The following is a 17,871-nucleotide window of genomic DNA, read 5'->3' as shown; positions in this document are numbered from 1 at the left end:
GAACCCCATCTCCGTCACCAAAGAAAGCCTCATGAGAGTAGAGGACTTTATTCTCCACTGCATACCTAGCACCTAGTGTCTGGCACACAGCAGGTACTCAATAAGTAACCGTTGACTCTATGTCTATATTAGAAAAGTAGGTCCTTTCAATGTCCAGTTTAATAAATTATCATCTTTATTTTTTACAAGTGGACCTATTTATTCGTTCTATATTTTGATAAATTTTTCTAAATCATAAGTAATTACCACCAGCTCCTTCTACATAGTATATTGCTAAAGACAGGTCTGTCTAATTTAACATTTATATGCTATTCATTTTTAATTTCCCATTTGGTACATATAGTAAGTGATGAAATGATTTGCAGAAAGTACCATAAATGCTAGTTGTTTATTAAATATATTTCATTTTTTAAAAATTCCTCAGCAAATTGTCCAGTTACTATCAATTGTGATAATAGTTTCCAAATCAATTTAGAAGTGAAAAAATATCCAATAATTCTAAATCAGTCACAAGCCATGATCAACAAGTCAGAAATAACCATAACCAAGATCTCCATGTACCTTCAGCAGAATTTATATAATACTAGAGGCCCGATGCACGAAAGTCATGCAAGAGTAGGCCTTCCTTCCCCCGGCTGCCGGCACCAGCTTCCCTGCAGCACCTGGGACCCGGGCTTCCCTCCGGCTGCTGGCAGGCACCCAGGACCTGGGCCTCCCTTGCAGCCCCGGCTTCATTCGGAAGGTCGTCCGAAAGGACGTCCGGTCTAATTAGCATATTATGCTTTTATTATTATAGAATTATTATAGATTCTTTTTTTACTGCAAATAACCTTCCTGGACTATATACTCACCTTCATGACTGGCTCTAGGGTCCCCAAGCCTAGTAGTCATGGGTTTCTACCCTCCACTGGGGAAGGTAATTTCCAGTGCCGAGGTATAGATCTACATAAGGCAAGTGGACACACAGAGGGAGCTTTACCTCCAAAGATCAAGAAATGCAGTTTTAAAAAACCAAGGTAATTGTACGAAAGGAGGAAAAAACCAAGATGGCGACATAGGTTAACGCCGGAGATTGCTGCCTCGAACAACCACTTCAGAGATATAACTAAAGGACAGAACGGACATCATCCAGAACCACAGGAAGGCTGGCTGAGTGGAAATTCTACAACTAGGAGGAAAGAGAATATCATACCCAGACTCAGAGGAGGCGCAATGCTGAAGTGAAATACTCAGGTGCGGAGTGCGCGCACGGAGCGGGCTGGCGGCGAGGGTGCGGTTGTTGTTTTCAATCAGGAGGGAGTTTCAGACTCTGAGCTCCAGATCCCGGCAAGTCTCTGGGGACCCAGACTCAAATGGGAGAAGCGGGACTATCTGGCTTCGGTCAGAACTCAAAGGCAGCTTTCTCTCCGAGGTTTGCAGTGGTTGCTGGGACTCTGAGAGGCAGAGCCCCTAGGGATGGAACTGAGAGCAGCCATAACTCCTTGCTCCAACCGCCTTGTAGATCCCCAGGGACCCGCCCCGCCCAAGCCCTGCCCAGAACCATTTGCCAGATAGCCTCAGGCAAAGGCTAGATTAGCACCGCCCTAGAGATCCAGCACAGAAGCTCTCCCACTGCAGACACAGCTGACTCTCATAGCCAGTTAGCCTGGAGGTCAAATCACCCCTGGTATTGCTGACAATCAAGGCTTAACTACAACAAGACTGCGCACAAAGACCACTAGGGGGTGCACCAAGAAAAGATAAAAAAATGCGGAGACAAAGAAACAGGACGCAAATGTCAGAAATGGAAGATATAGAGCTCAAAACCACACTTTTAAGGTCTCTCAAGAACTGTCTAGAAGCTGCCGATGAACTTAGTAAGGCCCTCGAAAAGACTGGTGAGACAGCCGATAAATGTAGTGAGATCCTCAAGAAATCTAATGAGACCCTCGATGTGTGATAAAGAACCAACTAGAAATTAAGCATACACTGACTCAAATAAAGAATATTATACAGACACCCAACAGCAGACCAGAGGAGCGCAAGAATCAAGTCAAAGATTCGAAACGCGAAGAAGCAAAAAACACCCAACTGGAAAAGCAAAATGAAAAAAGAATCCGAAAATACGAAGATAGTGTAAGGAGCCTCTGGGACAGCTTCAAGCGTACCAACATCAGAATTATAGGGGTGCCAGAAGATGAGAGAGAGCAAGATATTGAAAACCTATTTGAAGAAATAATGACAGAAAACTTCCCCCACCTGGTGAAAGAAATAGACTTACAACTCCAGGAAGCGCAGAGAACCCCAAAGAAAAGGAATCCAAAGAGGACCACACCAAGACACATCATAATTAAAATGCCAAGAGCAAAAGACAAAGAGAGAATCCTAAAAGCAGCAAGAGAAAGAAACCCAGTTACCTACAAGGGAATACCCATATGACTGTTAGCTGATTTCTCAACAGAAACTTTGCAGGCCAGAAGAGAGTGGCAAGAAATATTCAAAGTGATGAATACCAAGAACCTACAACCAAGATTACTTTATCCAGCAAAGCTATCATTCAGAACTGAAGGTCAGATAAAGAGCTTCACAGATAAGGAAAAGCTAAAGGAGTTCATCACCACCAAACCAGTATTATATGAAATGCTGAAAGGTATCCTTTAAGAAGAGGAAGAAGAAGAAAAAGGTAAAGATACTAATTATGAACAACAAATATGCATCTATCAACAAGTGAATCTAAGAATCAAGTGAATAAATAATCTAGTGATCAAAATAGAATCAGGGACATAGAAAGGGAATGGACTGACTATTCTTGGGGGGGAAAGGGGTGTGGGAGATGCGGGAAGTGACTGGACAAAAATCGTGCACCTATGGATGAGGACAGTGGGTGGGGAGTGAGGGCGGAGAGTGGGGCGGGAACTGGGAGGAGGGGAGTTATGGGGGGGAAAAAGAGGAACAAATGTAATAATCTGAACAATAAAGATTTAATTAAAAAAAAATTGTACAAAAGGAGAGAATGAGGCCGGGGCTAGCAAGCAAGTGTGTCAGATCAGAGAGTTACTTTGCCACTCAGTAAAAGGCAAGAGCAAGGTTTTGTGTAAAGGTCTGGGGAAATACTGAAGACTCGGCCAATGACACCAGCACTCTTATTTCATGTCAGGTCAAGTTAAAATACCTAACTGAGCTCTGCAATCGAGAAAAATCTAGATGGAATCCTGTAGCAGCAGTTGGCATTTGGCAAAATCTCAAAGGTCAGAAGAGCTAGTGAAAAAAAAAATTGGCCTTGACAGTTAACTTTCAGAACAATCATTAATTATAATTAAATGATAATAGAAAAAGTAATAAACAATATAGTAACATTTGTTAGTTAAGTGTAATTATCTGTAGGGCATGCAATTCACAAGCCTGGTTCAAACCAGAGGGCTGTAAGAATTGGAAGTCACAAAAAGATTGCCAAAGACCAGGTTTTGATTTGGAAACAGAGAGAAGTGCTGAAATGATTGCACCATCACCACACCGAGACCTGCCTTGCTCATTACTTAGTCATCCACCTCCATCAAGGGCTCTGGGTGGCACAAAAATAATGAAACCAGAGAAAACAGGGCAGCTTAATAGGAGAGGTGTGGGAGGAAATCCATGCTTATTCAGAAAGGTGTGTTCATGATTGTATTTTGAATAGAACACACAAGCTATATGACACTTTCAGTCATACCTGTGCTGTATAAAAGCCTGTGTTTTATTCATTCATTTAAAAAATATTTATTGAGTGGCTACTCTGCAGCAGACTGCACTAAGATGCTTGAAGCAGACATTCTAGTGGAGAAGAGACAAGCCATACTAATAAGTATATAATATTTTAAAAATAGAACAGGGTAGAGAGATAGAGGGTGCCAGCAGGAAGGAGGAATTACTGTTTAGATGGAGGGAGGAAAGGAAAAACCTGAAGGAGGTGAAAGAGTGAGCCACACAGGTATTTGGAGAAACTGATTCAGGGACAGGGAGCAGCCAGTGCAAAGGCCCTGAGGCATGAAACTGGCTACAGCAGAGTGAATAAAAGAGTGAGCGATGATAAGAGTTGAGATTAAAGAGGCAATTGGATTAGAAATACCGTGAGTGCTTCAGTGGCTTTAGAGTGAGATGGAGAAGCACTGGAAAGTTTTCAGCAGAGGACTGACATGATCTGACTTCTGTTTTGAAAGAGTTGCTCTGGATCCTGTGTCAAGAACAGAGGTGTGGATGAGGGGAAAGATGGAAGGAAGCAGGGGAAAAAGATAGCAGATTCTACAGTTCAACTGACTAGTTCCTTCACTAGTTATAACCAATAGGAAAAGGGCAAGACCTTTCACACCTTACTAGGTAGGATGTGTCAGAACACAGACATTAGCATTTATTTATTTGTTTGTTTAAAAAATACTTTTATTGATTTTAGAGAGTAACGGAGAGGGAGAGAGAAACATCAATGATGAGAGAAAATAATCTATCAGCTGCCTCCTGCACGCCCCCTACTGGGGATTGAGCCCTGACCAGGAATCAAACCAGTGACCTCTTGGTTCCTCGGTCAACCCTCAACCAGTGAGCCACACCTGGCTGAGCCTGGGTGTTAACATTTAATTTCAGGGTCTGTGTGCTCCCACAGTTCCCACCGAGGGAGTGACTCCTGGTTTCCACAGTGGGAATGGTACTGGAAGCACATCCCAAGAGCCCTGCCTTACCAGGCTCAGGTGGTTATGAATATGGAGCAACCACAGTTGAAAGGCACAAATTCCATTAAAAAGTAAATATTAAAAAAATCAAACTTATAGAAATAGACAATAGATTGGTGGTTGCCAGGGGATGAGTGGGGGTGAGGGGGAAATAGGTGACTATGATCAAAGGCTACAAACTTGTAGTTATGAGTAATTCTGGGGACCTAATGTACAGCATGGTGACTATCAATATATATAAAAGGCTAATATGCTAAGTGTCCCTCCGCCCATCCGACCGGTCACTATGACCCTCACTGAACACCAGGGGCAGACTCAACACAGGAGCTGCCGTGACACACACTGGCCATTTACAGAGAAACAGCAGCGCGGACCTGGCGCCGAGAAAGCAACACTTGGCTTCCCCAAGTGGGACACAGGCCCCGCCACCACCCAGAGTGACAGCACACCAAATTATGGCCGACACTGCCGAGACCCCATGGCACAAAATGCTGCCCACAGCCCAGCCCGGCCTGGAAATGGTGGCTGTGGGCTCTGGGTAACAAAGTCACGTAGCAACACCTGGCTTCCTCTCCCTAGCAACTAGCCTCCTTGGAGTTTCTTCAGCCTAGGAACACGACTTGCTTTATAGCCAGGTGCAAATATTTTACACTTTAACCAAATGTTTGTGAAGCGTTTTCCCATGCCTCATCTCATTTGATCCTCACAGAAGTCCTGGAGTAGGTAGATAGGAGACTCGGTGGAATCCTATTTTCTTTTCATTAGCCGGAAAACAAAGATTTAGAAAGCTTAGAAACTTGACCCGACTGAAAAGAAGAAATGGTGGACCTCGAAAATGACTTCAGGTTTTCTCACTGCAAAGAATATAGTCAAACACTGCTGCAGTTAAATATTTTACCCTTTGTTCTCCCTGCATGATCTACAATAATCTGCTTTGGGTTGATATTTACTGCTGTGTTGCTGACAATTACCTGAAAGAGAAGTTGGGCTATTTCACTGGGCTGGAAAAAGTTTAGCTAAATCAGAAAGCAGGTCTAGTTAAGCAAGTTTATTCTATATCTATAAAAGGCTAAGTTGACACACGCATGAGATATACATATAAAGTTCTTGCTGGCACCAATTGTACACAAGCATTTCCATTTGTCATTGTCGATTGTGAATTTAGTTGACACTTCTATTATAGAGGAAGGGCAAATAGCAATATTAAAATATTTCTTCTAATTAACTTCCTTTCAATGTGCATGAATCCATGCACCAGGCCACTAGTAGCTAATAATACTCTACTGAATATTTGAAAGTTGCTAAGCAAGTAAACCTTAATGGTTCAACATACACACAAATGGTAATTATGTGAAGTGATGGATGTATTAACTAACCTTATTAGGATAGTTATTTTTCATTATATATGTGTATCAAATTATCACGTTGTACACCTTATTTCTTACATAGTGTTATACGTCAATTATATCTCAATAAAGCTGGGTGGGGGTGGGGGAAGTTCCAGGGAGGGACAGGCATAAATTCCACTTATCAGTACTATCTGAGACCTACAATGTAGGGCAAAGAGCAAAGATGGTCCCTGGGCCAAACTATTGTTTGCACCAAGTGGGAAGAGCTGACTTGTTACTGCAGTCTCTTTGCTCTGCAAATAGGATTTCACTAGAGGCAATTGTCTCAGTACTTCTTTAGCCACCTGTCCTTCCTCAACTCTTTTCTTTAGCCAAGAGAACACCAGCCCACCAGGAAAACCACAGCACTGGGCTCACAGACCTGTACCTTCACCTGATATTCTTCTTCATTTGGATTTCGTTGTGGTTGTTCATTTTCCCTAATTTAAGAATATGCACATTTTTCTATTAATTATCTAATAAATTCCTTCTAACTCTGAGAAAATATATTTTCCCCCCTTCTCATAGTTACCTAGTCACAAGGCTGAGCCTTCTAAAGACTGATAAAGAACAGAAAAAGAGGAGCATATGCATGTTTACACAATGTAATGGGCACCTAAGCGCTGTAAGAGATCGACCCTCCCTATCCCAGGCCGTCCCACCCTGCCAAGCTTTCAGAGGCAGGGCTGTGGATAGGGCTTAGGTTCTCATCCCTTCCTGCCTGAGTTCATTACAAGTCATTCAGAGAACTACGACGTATAGTACACACCATGGAATGCAAAAATGTCTCTATGTGTGTATTTGAACAAATAAATTCTTATTTTATGAGCACTCAACTATAAACTAGGGACACTGAGGGATGCAAATGTTATTCAGATACAAATCCTGCCAATAAGGAACTTCATTTCTGCCTGGTAGAAAAAACAGTATAGGAACCAAAGTCAGAAGTGATATACGTAAGTGTGCCATGAGAAGTACACAGATGAGGCACTGTGGCAGTTCTGAGGTCCCAGATTGTTTATTATACTTATGACTAGTTAATACTAACCAATAAAAACATAATAAGAACTACTTAAGTTTGATGCATTAAGCTCTTTCACACAGAAAATGTCTACTTTACATCAGTCATCTTCAGAATCGATGCTGCTTGCAGCCACACACTTGATAGTCTCACACTTGACAGATATGATAGAGCATCATTCCTTTTGTTTCTGACATATCTAGTTTACTGAGGGAGGGAAAACGCACCTGGATCATTCTAAGTAACATTTTCTCCATACAACTAACATACAAAAACCAAAACAAGCATCAAAACAGTGCCTGCCTACAATGGCAACGGCCATGCGTTCAAAGCCATGGAGTGATGCTGGGAAGAGGGTCCTGGATTCCAGCCAGCAGAAGAGGTCACGAAAGACAACTCTTACATGGTTAGAATAGTGAGACAAGAACTCAAACCCAGAATCGCATTCAAACATGATGTACATGCACATCATACTGAGTACATGCCAGGCACTGTTCTAAGCTCTGTTCAGACAGTAGATTAATTTATACTAATATATTAGTGTATGCCAAGTATACTTTAACAACAACCAAAAAAATTAAAGAGAGAGAGATTACATAAGTTTAATTAATATCATCAGAAAGATTATAGGAGATCTTGTACAGGCTAAGATCCTAAAATGAGAATAGTCTGCTAAGAAAATGGAGTAATGAGAGAATAAGCAATATAAGACACATTTCAAATATAAGAAGACAATCTAAGAAGTTGAATATGCCTCTATCAGGCATTTTAGAAAGAGAAAAGAGAAATCTAGGAAGTATATACAAAAATAATTTTTTTTAATGATCAAGATTAATTAATAGAATTCTTACAAGACGCTGCCAGGTCGGCGGTTTATGATTGGGGAAACTGAGTCACAGAGTGTTTTGTTTTGTTTTCAAAGGTAACCTGCCTAAAGTCCCACGGCATGTAAGGGGCCGAGCCAGGATTTGAACCCAGGCTATCTCTGCTCCTAGCCACTCTGCCATGCAGTTTGAATTTAGAGCCAATAGCCATCCCTTTCCCCCGCAATTGTCATTTTTCACGCTGGCTGATGCCATTTTCTTGCTTTCCACACGTGATCAAATTCTGCTGATTACCCTGAGAACAAACTAGCTCATGAGCCGAGCTCCCCTGGGCATCGGCATGCTGCAGCTTCGGCCTTTCATAATCTAACTAAACTCCACGGTAAACCCGCAGCCACCACGTCCTTCCTGGGTAAGTCTACATGGTAAGATCATCGGTATGGAGAAATATAACACAGAGATTAGCTGGGAGAGCATAACAAACAACACAAACATGAGGCCGTTGAATTTTCTGTTAATAATAAGTTGCAGTGCCCCACGGAGTTTTCTGTGTCACCAAATCCTCCCGGTCGCCGTTATACAAAGGCAACTTTGTCTTAAGAAGGCTACTGGGAAGATGGGCCTAATCTTGGCAAGGGCTTGGTGTCCCAAGAACCATGTTATTATTTCAAAGACTAAATGACAACAAACAAAAAGAAATATGATTTAAGCCATCTTTTCCAAAGGCACAGTGCTAGCACGGACACGGATCCTCACTTTCAGAGACATGAACATTTCACCTGAGCTCGAAAGGCCCAGATGTACATTTTCAGAATGGCAATCAAACGGATCTCAGAGAACGAACACCTGAAAAAAAAAAATCGTCATTTCAGTAAGTAGTTCTTTATGTATTTTTGGCACGGTGTGAAATGTTTTACAGGAATGACCGAGCTGGATCTCAGTGCTCTGAAAGCTGAATGCTTTTTGTTATAATTTTTACAGGTTGGCATTTCCTTGGTCAGGTAGAGGCGTCCTGTTCCTGTTTCACCTGCACAATGCCCCGCATTCATTGTACACCCACCCGCTGCCCGTTGGTACATATAGTTAACTCTTGCTCACCCAAGCATGGATTATCATGGGATCAGCTGGTCTTTCTCCCCAGATGGTGGGAACTTCCATATTCGCAATATTGACTATTAGCCAAAGCCAAGCACAAACAGGAGGCTACAACTGTCAGCAACTCCCCTTTCTCCAATGTATACCCACCAGGCACTGACTATGGTGCTTGGCACTGGGCTGCCACGTTCTTAAGAACCACAAACAGACACTATCCCCAGAGACAAATACCATGATTTGAAGAGAGCAGAGATTGTTTCCTTGATTAATATGAATGGCTACAATTTACAAAATAAAGTATATATTTTGTACTACCAGGAATCTGCTGAGACCAAAGGATTGGTATTTTCCCCAAATCACAAAGAGTTCTCAGGATTACATTAGCACTTCTCCAGATGTCATCTCTCTTACATGGCCTTCAGCAAGGTGGGGGATTGTACTTTTGATTTCTAAAATGACTCTCTCAAAAACGGATAGGGTTTACCCAAAGGGCAACTATAAACTGTGGCTAATGATTTCTATTAAAGTATCAATTTACTTATGGTTTGTATTTTACAGACATATAAACTGCATACATCTAAGCACATTTCAAAAATCATTTCGCATGAACTAAATTCATATAATGACAAAAACTGAATATTCACAACAAAAAGAATGCTCACAATATATACATAAGTTATAAAAACTAAGCTGTGGGTTTGGTTTGGTTTTCCAGTTGTCCTTAAATCATTGCAGAAAGTAGAGGACAGACCCAATGGGAGTGAGGTTGGGAGGCTTGTGTCTTTTGTAATCAGTTTACTTTTGGTTGTACGAAGAGATGATATCTTTAACTCATTCAAATTACTTATCTATTGCACTGCCCTAGGAGCATGTGAACTACAGAAAGTGGGGAAATGAGCCTCAAGTCCCTACAGTTGACAGTTCACCTTCAATTTCAGAGGACACTGGTCATCTCCATGCCAGCTTTCTGGTAAACTCCGCAGTACCAACAGTGTTTGCAAATCACCTGTTTCTTGGCTATTTATTCCTCCAGACATTCTCTCCCCTTCTACTTTCACTGGAAAATTTCTCCTTCACCTCCTTTTCAGGGCAAAATATAAGAGGTTCTGAAAAGAGGGGGTTCACTGACTTCGAAGGGAGGTATCCCCCCCCTGTCAGCTCCCCCTCACACAGATGCTGACAGACTAGAAGGGGAAGCAACTCTGACAGAAGTGGAAACGCTCAGAAATCAAGGCCAGGTGACTTCAGGGGTGTTTGACTGACAAGACAATTCAGGACCACACACAAGAAGTGGCAGGGTGCCATGGCCCCCTAAATCCCTCCAGCATGAGACGTTTCCAACAGATGGAGGCGGCAACTGAACAATGAATTATTGTTATTTCTATGGTAGTTCTCTGGAGATTCTAAAGGCCCCCTATCTCGTAAACCTGCACTGCCATTATTGAAAACCTTTTTCCGGCTGTTCTTTGAAGCAAGTACTCTGAGCAGGTGGTTGACTACTACACACCCCTTAAGATATTAAACCAGAAAATCAACATCATCATAAGACACTGAGACTGCTCCCAAGAGGAAAAATATATCTCTTAATCAGGCCAACAGCTGTAACGTTCCAATAGAACCTTTAACTTGGCATCATTCTGACAACCATTTTTTAAGCTGCATTATACCTTCACTTCGACGTCACAAATGTTTGGCCCCCAATGCTAGAGTCATGAAAAAAATGTATTGTTTCTCTAAGTCTTAGGAATCCCGAATTAAAGCCCTCTTCAGAGTCAGTCCCCCCCCCCCCCCCCCCCAGGATTACGATTTCTCTGGGGAGATCTAATCCCAGCTTCACTTGAACTAGGGGTCTGTCTGGGGAGGCGCTCTCCTTTCCCCCACCAGCACCCCGGTCTCCATTCCCCTGCTGGTCCTGAAAACTCAGACGTGACTTGAAATGTGTGAAATGTGTCGCTGGGAAGGGTGGAAACCTGTCTGAAATAGTCAAACACTTTCCTGTGGCTCCACCACTGGGAACGTGACTTACTTTTAATCTTCAGATCAAGAATAAAATTTGGAAAGCAAACTCATTTTGTAAAAGAATTCCATCTACTTTAACCTTCTAATCTTTGTTTCAATGACCCAGTAATTAAGTCAAAGAGGCCCTCCATCATGGAGTATATCAGAACAGGGGGAAGGGTTAGGTGGAGAAGAAAGGATACAAAACCCCAAACTTCTTTCTTTCCCCTCCTCCTGATTTCCCGTTCAGACCAGGTTGGCTTTGTTCCCTGCCAAGACTCCAGCTCATCCATTTGGCAAAGATGATTATTTAAATTAATAGCGACACAATTTCCCGCAAAGTGTTCTGTCATTGCCGAGGTGGGGTATTTTGGTTTGTCTAGGGGCTGCGCTTTATGCCACTGACAACACCTCGCTTTTAAGAACTGGCACCTGAAATTCTCAAATGCTCTTGGTCTAGCTGTAACTGTGCTTAAATCTGCGGCCACCTCTTCCTGTCTGTGTTGTCAACCCTTTTGCTATCCCTCCTCTGAAAAATGCATGTGATCCAGCATTAAAACTTTTAAAGAATACATTTCTAACCTACATTCCTGCTAAAGAAAATGGAGTGAGTCATTCAAATGCCACTAAGAAGAAAAAAAAACAATTATTTGATTTTTCCCTTCAAAGCAGTATGGCCTATAAGAAGTCCCTTGAGGACACTATCTTTCTATCACTTTGATAAGCCTTAAGATAGAAGCCATATCCCCAAATGCCTTGAGACAGTAACCAAGAGTAAGTGAACTTTTACCTAATTTTAAAAAAAAGAATAATTTATTTGAAAAATTCCATTTCATTTATTGTAACTGATTTCTTAAATATCTGGTGACTGGTGATTGGCCAGCTGTCATAATTCATCAGTCCCACACTTTTCTGATTGAATTTTTAACTTTAAACATCTATTAGTAAGCCTCCAGCAGTGTTACCTTTGGAGGTAAATTACTACTCGAAGACACCCCCCCCCCCCTTCCTTAACATTTAAATGAGATGGCTGCCTGGTTTCCTCAATCTCGCTTTAATAATCTGAGTCTAAAAAGACACCCGTGCCGCGGGATGGCCCCAGCATGTGTTTTCAAGGGTGACAAGAGTCTGTTGTTTGTATGGAAAAGGTTCCATCACCACAGGAAACATGAAGCTGATGACTGTGTATGATTTTTCTGCTTTTCCAGAAGCTGACGCTTTAAAAATCTTTTTATAAACCATTTCTCTCCCACTACATACACGAGAGTCACAAGGAAGGTTTCGGAATGAGGGATGTAAGGGCCAAAGAGAGAAGAAAAAGAAAAAAAAAATTTTTTTTTTTTCAAAATAGGGACCCAAATGTAAGATGAAGCAACAGTAGTTGGAAGGATTACCAAAAACCGCCTTACCTTTGTTATGTATTTGGAGTCGCCCCACTTCAGAAATTAACACCATTCATTCACAGCCCGGTAGCAATTGACAAGGCTAGCAAGTCACCTACAACATCTTCCCGGCCTCGCTCTTTTTAATGTAAAACCACAACAAGGAGTGTCCAGCTACTCCCCACCGCGCCGCTTAAAGCAACAGGTCGTTTTAGGCTCAACTCCCAGGCCCTGGGAGTTCCAGTTTGTCGGAATGTTTTGACTTTGGAAACCTGCAGAGAGAAGCTCTCAGCGAGGACAAGTCCCCGAGCCGGGCTTCTCGCTGTCCCAGGCTGCGCCCTCCGCAGAGAGAAGCAGGAGCGAGAACCAGAAGGCAGCCCTCGGGGGCCCCGCTCCTGGCAGGAGCGAGACTGGGAAGCGCGGCGATCCTCCTGGCGGGACGGCGCCCGGTGCGCACCCCGGGGAGACGCGGCCCGGGAGCCCAGCGGCGTGCGCCCGGGAGCGCTCAGCGCCTGCTCCCGAGCCCTTCCCGGTCCCCTCCTCCCTCCTCCCGCTGCCCTCCCCCGCCGGGGCCGTTCGCCTCACAGTAGCAAGGTTGTCTCTCGTCTACTCCCTTCCCTTAAACTCACCAAACCAGATTTTTACTCTCAACACCGAGAACTTCCCGTAAATCTGCACTGAAATTTTATCCTGCTCGCTGAGCCTCCGCTGGCTGAAGGCCAGTGCAACATTCCTGTTGTTTTCGGAGCCGGGATACCTTTGCTGAAGGTTAACAAATAAGTCTGCCGGGATGGGCGAGATCGGGGGGCCTCGCTGCGGGCCGCCCGCCCCGCTCAGACGCCCAGACGTGAGCCCAGAAGTGACACCTGCTCCACCTGAGAACAGCGATCCGAAACCGACGCCCGGCCCCCGCCGGGCTGACCCGAGAAACCAGGCAGAACCACGTCTGCGGAATAAGGAACCTGCAGCTGAACCACGAGCCGATCGGCACCACCCACCCCCATGTCGGCCCCGGGTAAAGACGGCGTTCGACCAGGTAGGATCAGAGCGAGCACCGCGGCGGGCCAGACGGAAGGGGGACCCCCGGAGCGTCCTTACCTGCAGGCGAGCGCCGCCGGGACCAGCGCAGGAAGGAGCGTCGCGCGGACCGAGGCCCGACCTTCGCCGGGGGCCTCCGCAGCAGGGCCTGGGGCCTGGGTGCCGCTCGTTCCCAAGTGGCTTAACTGAGCGCACTGTGCCCTAAAGTTACAGCTGGTTTCTAGAAAGGGAACCAGAAGACACTGGACTGTAGAAACAGCAACCAAGGCCTCGCGTCACCTTTCCTGATCTGGAGGAGTTGGTCTGACTCCCACCCCCATCCTCATCCCAAAGAAGCCGGCAATCTGCGCCCCACCCCTCCGCGTTACCTGTTTACACAAGAGTTCAGGAGCCTCGCGCATTTCAATGGAGCGCTAAGCTTGTTTACAGGCGCGTAATCGGCCAACAGGAATCGAATTCGGTGACTAAACAAACTAGAAGAGGAAGCAGGAACCACCAGGAACCTAAAACGGAGTTGTGATTTCTGGTTGCAATGTCATGCAACTGAGAAAAAAAAAAGAAGAGAGAGAGAGAGAGAGAGAGAGAGAGAGAGAGAGAGAAAAGTGCCGTTTCTCTTTGGGCTACTTTACTGAAGAACTAGTTCAAAAAATGTTTTTTGATGGTTAAATGAATTAATACATACAAAGAGCTTGGAACAAGTCCCTGCCACTTAGCATTAGCTGGCTTTATTATTATTAATCATTATTATTATTTGTACTATGGCTTTTTTTTTCTGAAGGGGAGAGGGAGTGATCAGTGTTAGATAAGGCCATGAGCAATTTTTTTAAAACCTCTCCCAGGGTCAGTTTCTGGAAGATTCCAATGATGAAGTGTACTTTGTTTTTTGTTGTTTGTTTGTGTGTGTGTTGTGTGCCCGCCCCCCCCAACAGTTTACTTTGGGAAGAAGGTTCATGTAAAGGAGTGCCCGACTGATTTTCATCTCACTGAAAAGCTGCAAGATTGACAAGATACGGGGAGATGATCGGCCTGTGCATTCCAAGAAGCTCACTAATGGAGGGGAAACTCTGGACCCAGCAAGCCACCCTCCGTGTGTGCTTCGTTCTAATATGGATTTAAGCATTTGATTTGCTCTCTGGCCCTGGGAGGGTTCCTTATCCTATTCAGTTAGAAACTGATGCTAGCGGTGTGAAATAGGGCTGTGAAAACTAGTATGAAATAGGGGGAAATAACTTTTAAACCTCTCATGAATATTAAAAAGTGATTATTGGAGCCCTGACCGGTTTGGCTACGTGGACAGAGCGTTGGCCTGTGGACTGAAGGGTCCCAGGTTCAATTCTGGTCAAGGGCATATACCTTGGTTGCCGGCACATCCCCAGTGGGGGGCGTGCAGGAGGCAGCTGATCCACGTTTCTAACTCTCTATCCCTCTCCTTTCCTCTCTGTAAAAAAAATCAATAAAATATATATATTTTTTTAAAGTGATTATTGGAGGCTAAAATGTGCCTACATTTTAGTGCCTACGGAACACCCTTTTCCCTCCACTTACCTTCACTTTTAAAGAAGAAATCCCTTTACATCAATGAGGCCCTTTGTACTTTACCAAGCACTTCACCCACCTCATCTGATCTGATCTTACAAATCAATCCTAAGAGCTACTTTATACCCCTTTTGTAGGTTAAGACACTAAGGTCAATTAGTTCTAAGTTTCATTTCATGGTGTGGCGGAGACTAGCTCATGGTTCTAGTTAAATCTAAAAAAACAGCATTTGCCTTTAGGGAAAATGATTCCTTAAAATTAGCAATGAATTCTGAAACATTTTCAGTCCCTTTGTGTATGTATGCATGTATTGTTAATCCTCACCTGAGGATAGTTTTTCCATTGGTTTTTAGAGAGAGTGGGAGGGAGGGAGAGAGAAAGAGAGAGAGATGTGAGAGAGACACATAGATTGGTTACCTCCTGCACACATCTGGATCAGGACCAGAGATCAAACCTGAAATCCAGATATGTGCCCTTGACCAGGAATCAAATCCAGCACCCTTCACTATATAGGCCTATGCTCTAACCATTGAGCAACAATGACCTTTGAGATATATATATATTCTTCCTCAAATGGCAAGGTTTAACTCAGGTCAATTAAACATCTTCTGAGTTTTAGATTTGTTCCTGGTCAATACAGGCCAAAATGAACTATCAACAACAGGGGGTCTGAATATTCCCAGGTCCTCTCACTACATCTAGGGGTTGACACCAGCAAGCATGAACAAGGGCTCCACACTTAAAAACTCCAGTTTCATATTAGCCTTTCTTCTCTTTCCCAGAAATATCTGGATTGTGGCCTTAAAAGCCTCTCACTGTTAGGGCCCCTCTGAGTTAAAAGATTCAAGGGGGGACATTCCCAGTCTCACAGATTTTTCCACCTCAGAACAGGGTTTTCAGTAGGAGGCACTGGGCCAAAGCCTGGGGAATAAAGAGCAGAAATAATAAAATGAGTTTGAAAGTGTGAAGGTAAGTGACTTCCGGTGAACTGGAGCTGGAGTCAGGGAAGATGGCCCTGGAGGCACAGGTCCTGGAAGCAAGTCCTGATGGCAGTTCTGAGTGGATTACTTTCAAATGTTGTCTGGAATGCCTGCTCCTGTTTTCTCAGTTTTGCCCACTGCCACCTATTAAATGGGTGTAGTTTTTGTTCCTAACTACTTCTCACTGCCTTCCCCGGAAATATGTCACAAATTAAACAGGCTTTTTAAAGTGGAAGGCTATAGCAAAGAAATTTGAGCTTTCATTATTTCTTCTTTGTGGCAAAATCTTGATGCATAATAATAATTATTATTATTATTTAATTATCAGACAAACCTCATGCTCCTGGGTATTTTAAGTGTGCAAAACCCTTCCTTTCCTTCTTTCCTTTCTGTCTGGAAGGCAATGTGCTAGAGTGAATGCAAACCTCATGCAGATTCGTTTCCCACAGATTTGAGTCTAAATCTTCATTTTATCTCTTAGCTATCTGATGCTGGGCAAATTGCTGCGTTGAGCTTCAGTTTCTTCATTATAAAGTAATAACTGCTACCTCTCTAGATTTCTATGTAAGTTAAATAAGGTGAAATCTTAGCACAATTCCTTGCACACAGAAAGTATTTAAATAATGGTATTACTGCCCTAGCCAGTTTGGCTCAGAGGATATAGTGTGTCAGCCCGCAGACTGAAGGTCCCAGGTTAGATTCCGGTCAAGGGCATGTACCTCATGTGCCTCGGTTGTCGGCTCGATCCCCGGCCCTGGTTGGGAGCGTGTGGCAACTAATTGATGAGTCTCTCTCATATTGATGTTTCTCTCTCTCCCCTTCCCTTCCACTCTCTCTAAAAAAAATCAATGGAAAAATATCCTGGGTGAGGATTAACAACAGCAAAAAGAACCCCACAAAAACAAATAATGGCATTTCCTTTTGTACCTGGGGGTGGGGTGGAGGAATCTACTTCACAGCTCAGGAAGAATTCTTTCCCATATTTAAATCTTAGATCAAATGACATTACTCAAAGACACCCTCAGTAACAAAGGCAAGCCTCAGACCCTTGTAAAGAACCAAAGTACAATAATAACCATGTACATCGCATTTCCAATGAGATCTTATCATCTTTGATCATTACCACTGTGTGAACTGAGGTAACTATGGGCAAAGCTCAAATCCTTTGAATTGCCCCATTGCTCAGATTAGGAAACCCAAGAGTTGTTCCAAGTGGCTAGTAAGTAGCAGAGCCAGGTTTTGTTTTGTTTTGTTTTTTCAAAAACATGTTTTTATTTATTTCAGAGAGAGGAAGGGAGAGGAAGGGACAGCATCAATGATGAGAGCAAATCATCAATAGGCTGCTTCCTACCCGCGCCCTCCCACCCCCCGACCCCGGGGATCGAGCCCACAACCTGAGCATGTACCCTGATTGGGAATTGAACTGTGGCCATCTGGTTCATGGTAATGCTTAACCGCTGAGCAACACCAGCCAGGCCGGAGCCAGTTTTTTTGTTTGTTTGTTTGTTTGTACTGCTTTTGACTATTCCCTACTATTGGAACTGTGATTACGTTATTCCTACTCCCACGTAGGGAGAAGAATCAAGGAGTTCCAAAAGACTGCTTTGGTTTGCAGTTGTGGGGAGAGAGCCAGGAGATTCTGGCTAGAGTTTCTGGGTACTTCTCATTTTGGAGGCATGGAAAGCCACGAAGAAAACCATCAAAGGTCTGTGCTCTATGCAAGTCAGGTGTGCTGACCCTCAGGAGTACGCACCCAACTCGATGACAAACGGAATGGCAGCAAGGTAAAGAGGTTGGGCTTGATGTCAGCAAGAGTGAAGCTTATGTCCCGGAAGCTGGGATCATGGGCATAAGCCTCAGTTTGCTGCCAATGGCAATACCGAACTGTAGGGTCACCATGATGCTTAAATAAGATGATACACATAAAAGC

General features: G+C 43.7%; 1 protein-coding gene across 2 annotated transcripts in view; it reads right to left on the bottom strand.

Annotated features, from left to right (window-relative positions):
- RBM47 (RNA binding motif protein 47) overlaps positions 1 to 13,939 on the bottom strand; it is a 159,088-nt gene extending 145,149 nt beyond the window's left edge. Inside the window, exons 1-2 of one of the 2 annotated variants that reach the window (XM_059672778.1) lie at positions 13,794 to 13,939; positions 13,486 to 13,645 (exon numbers count right to left, since the gene is read on the bottom strand). The gene's annotated coding sequence lies outside the window, so the exon portion shown is untranslated. Of the gene's footprint in view, positions 1 to 12,414; positions 12,728 to 13,485; positions 13,646 to 13,793 lie in introns of those variants that run through there. The other variant, XM_059672797.1, reaches the window with a different exon arrangement.
- Positions 13,940 to 17,871: the final 3,932 nt, after the last annotated feature.

This window comes from Myotis daubentonii, chromosome 1, assembly GCF_963259705.1.
Source record: "Myotis daubentonii chromosome 1, mMyoDau2.1, whole genome shotgun sequence".
In the NCBI taxonomy this organism is placed as follows: Eukaryota; Metazoa; Chordata; class Mammalia; order Chiroptera; family Vespertilionidae; genus Myotis; species Myotis daubentonii.
The sequence above is the reverse complement of the archived record's forward strand: the minus strand, read 5'-3'. Positions and strand labels throughout refer to the sequence as shown.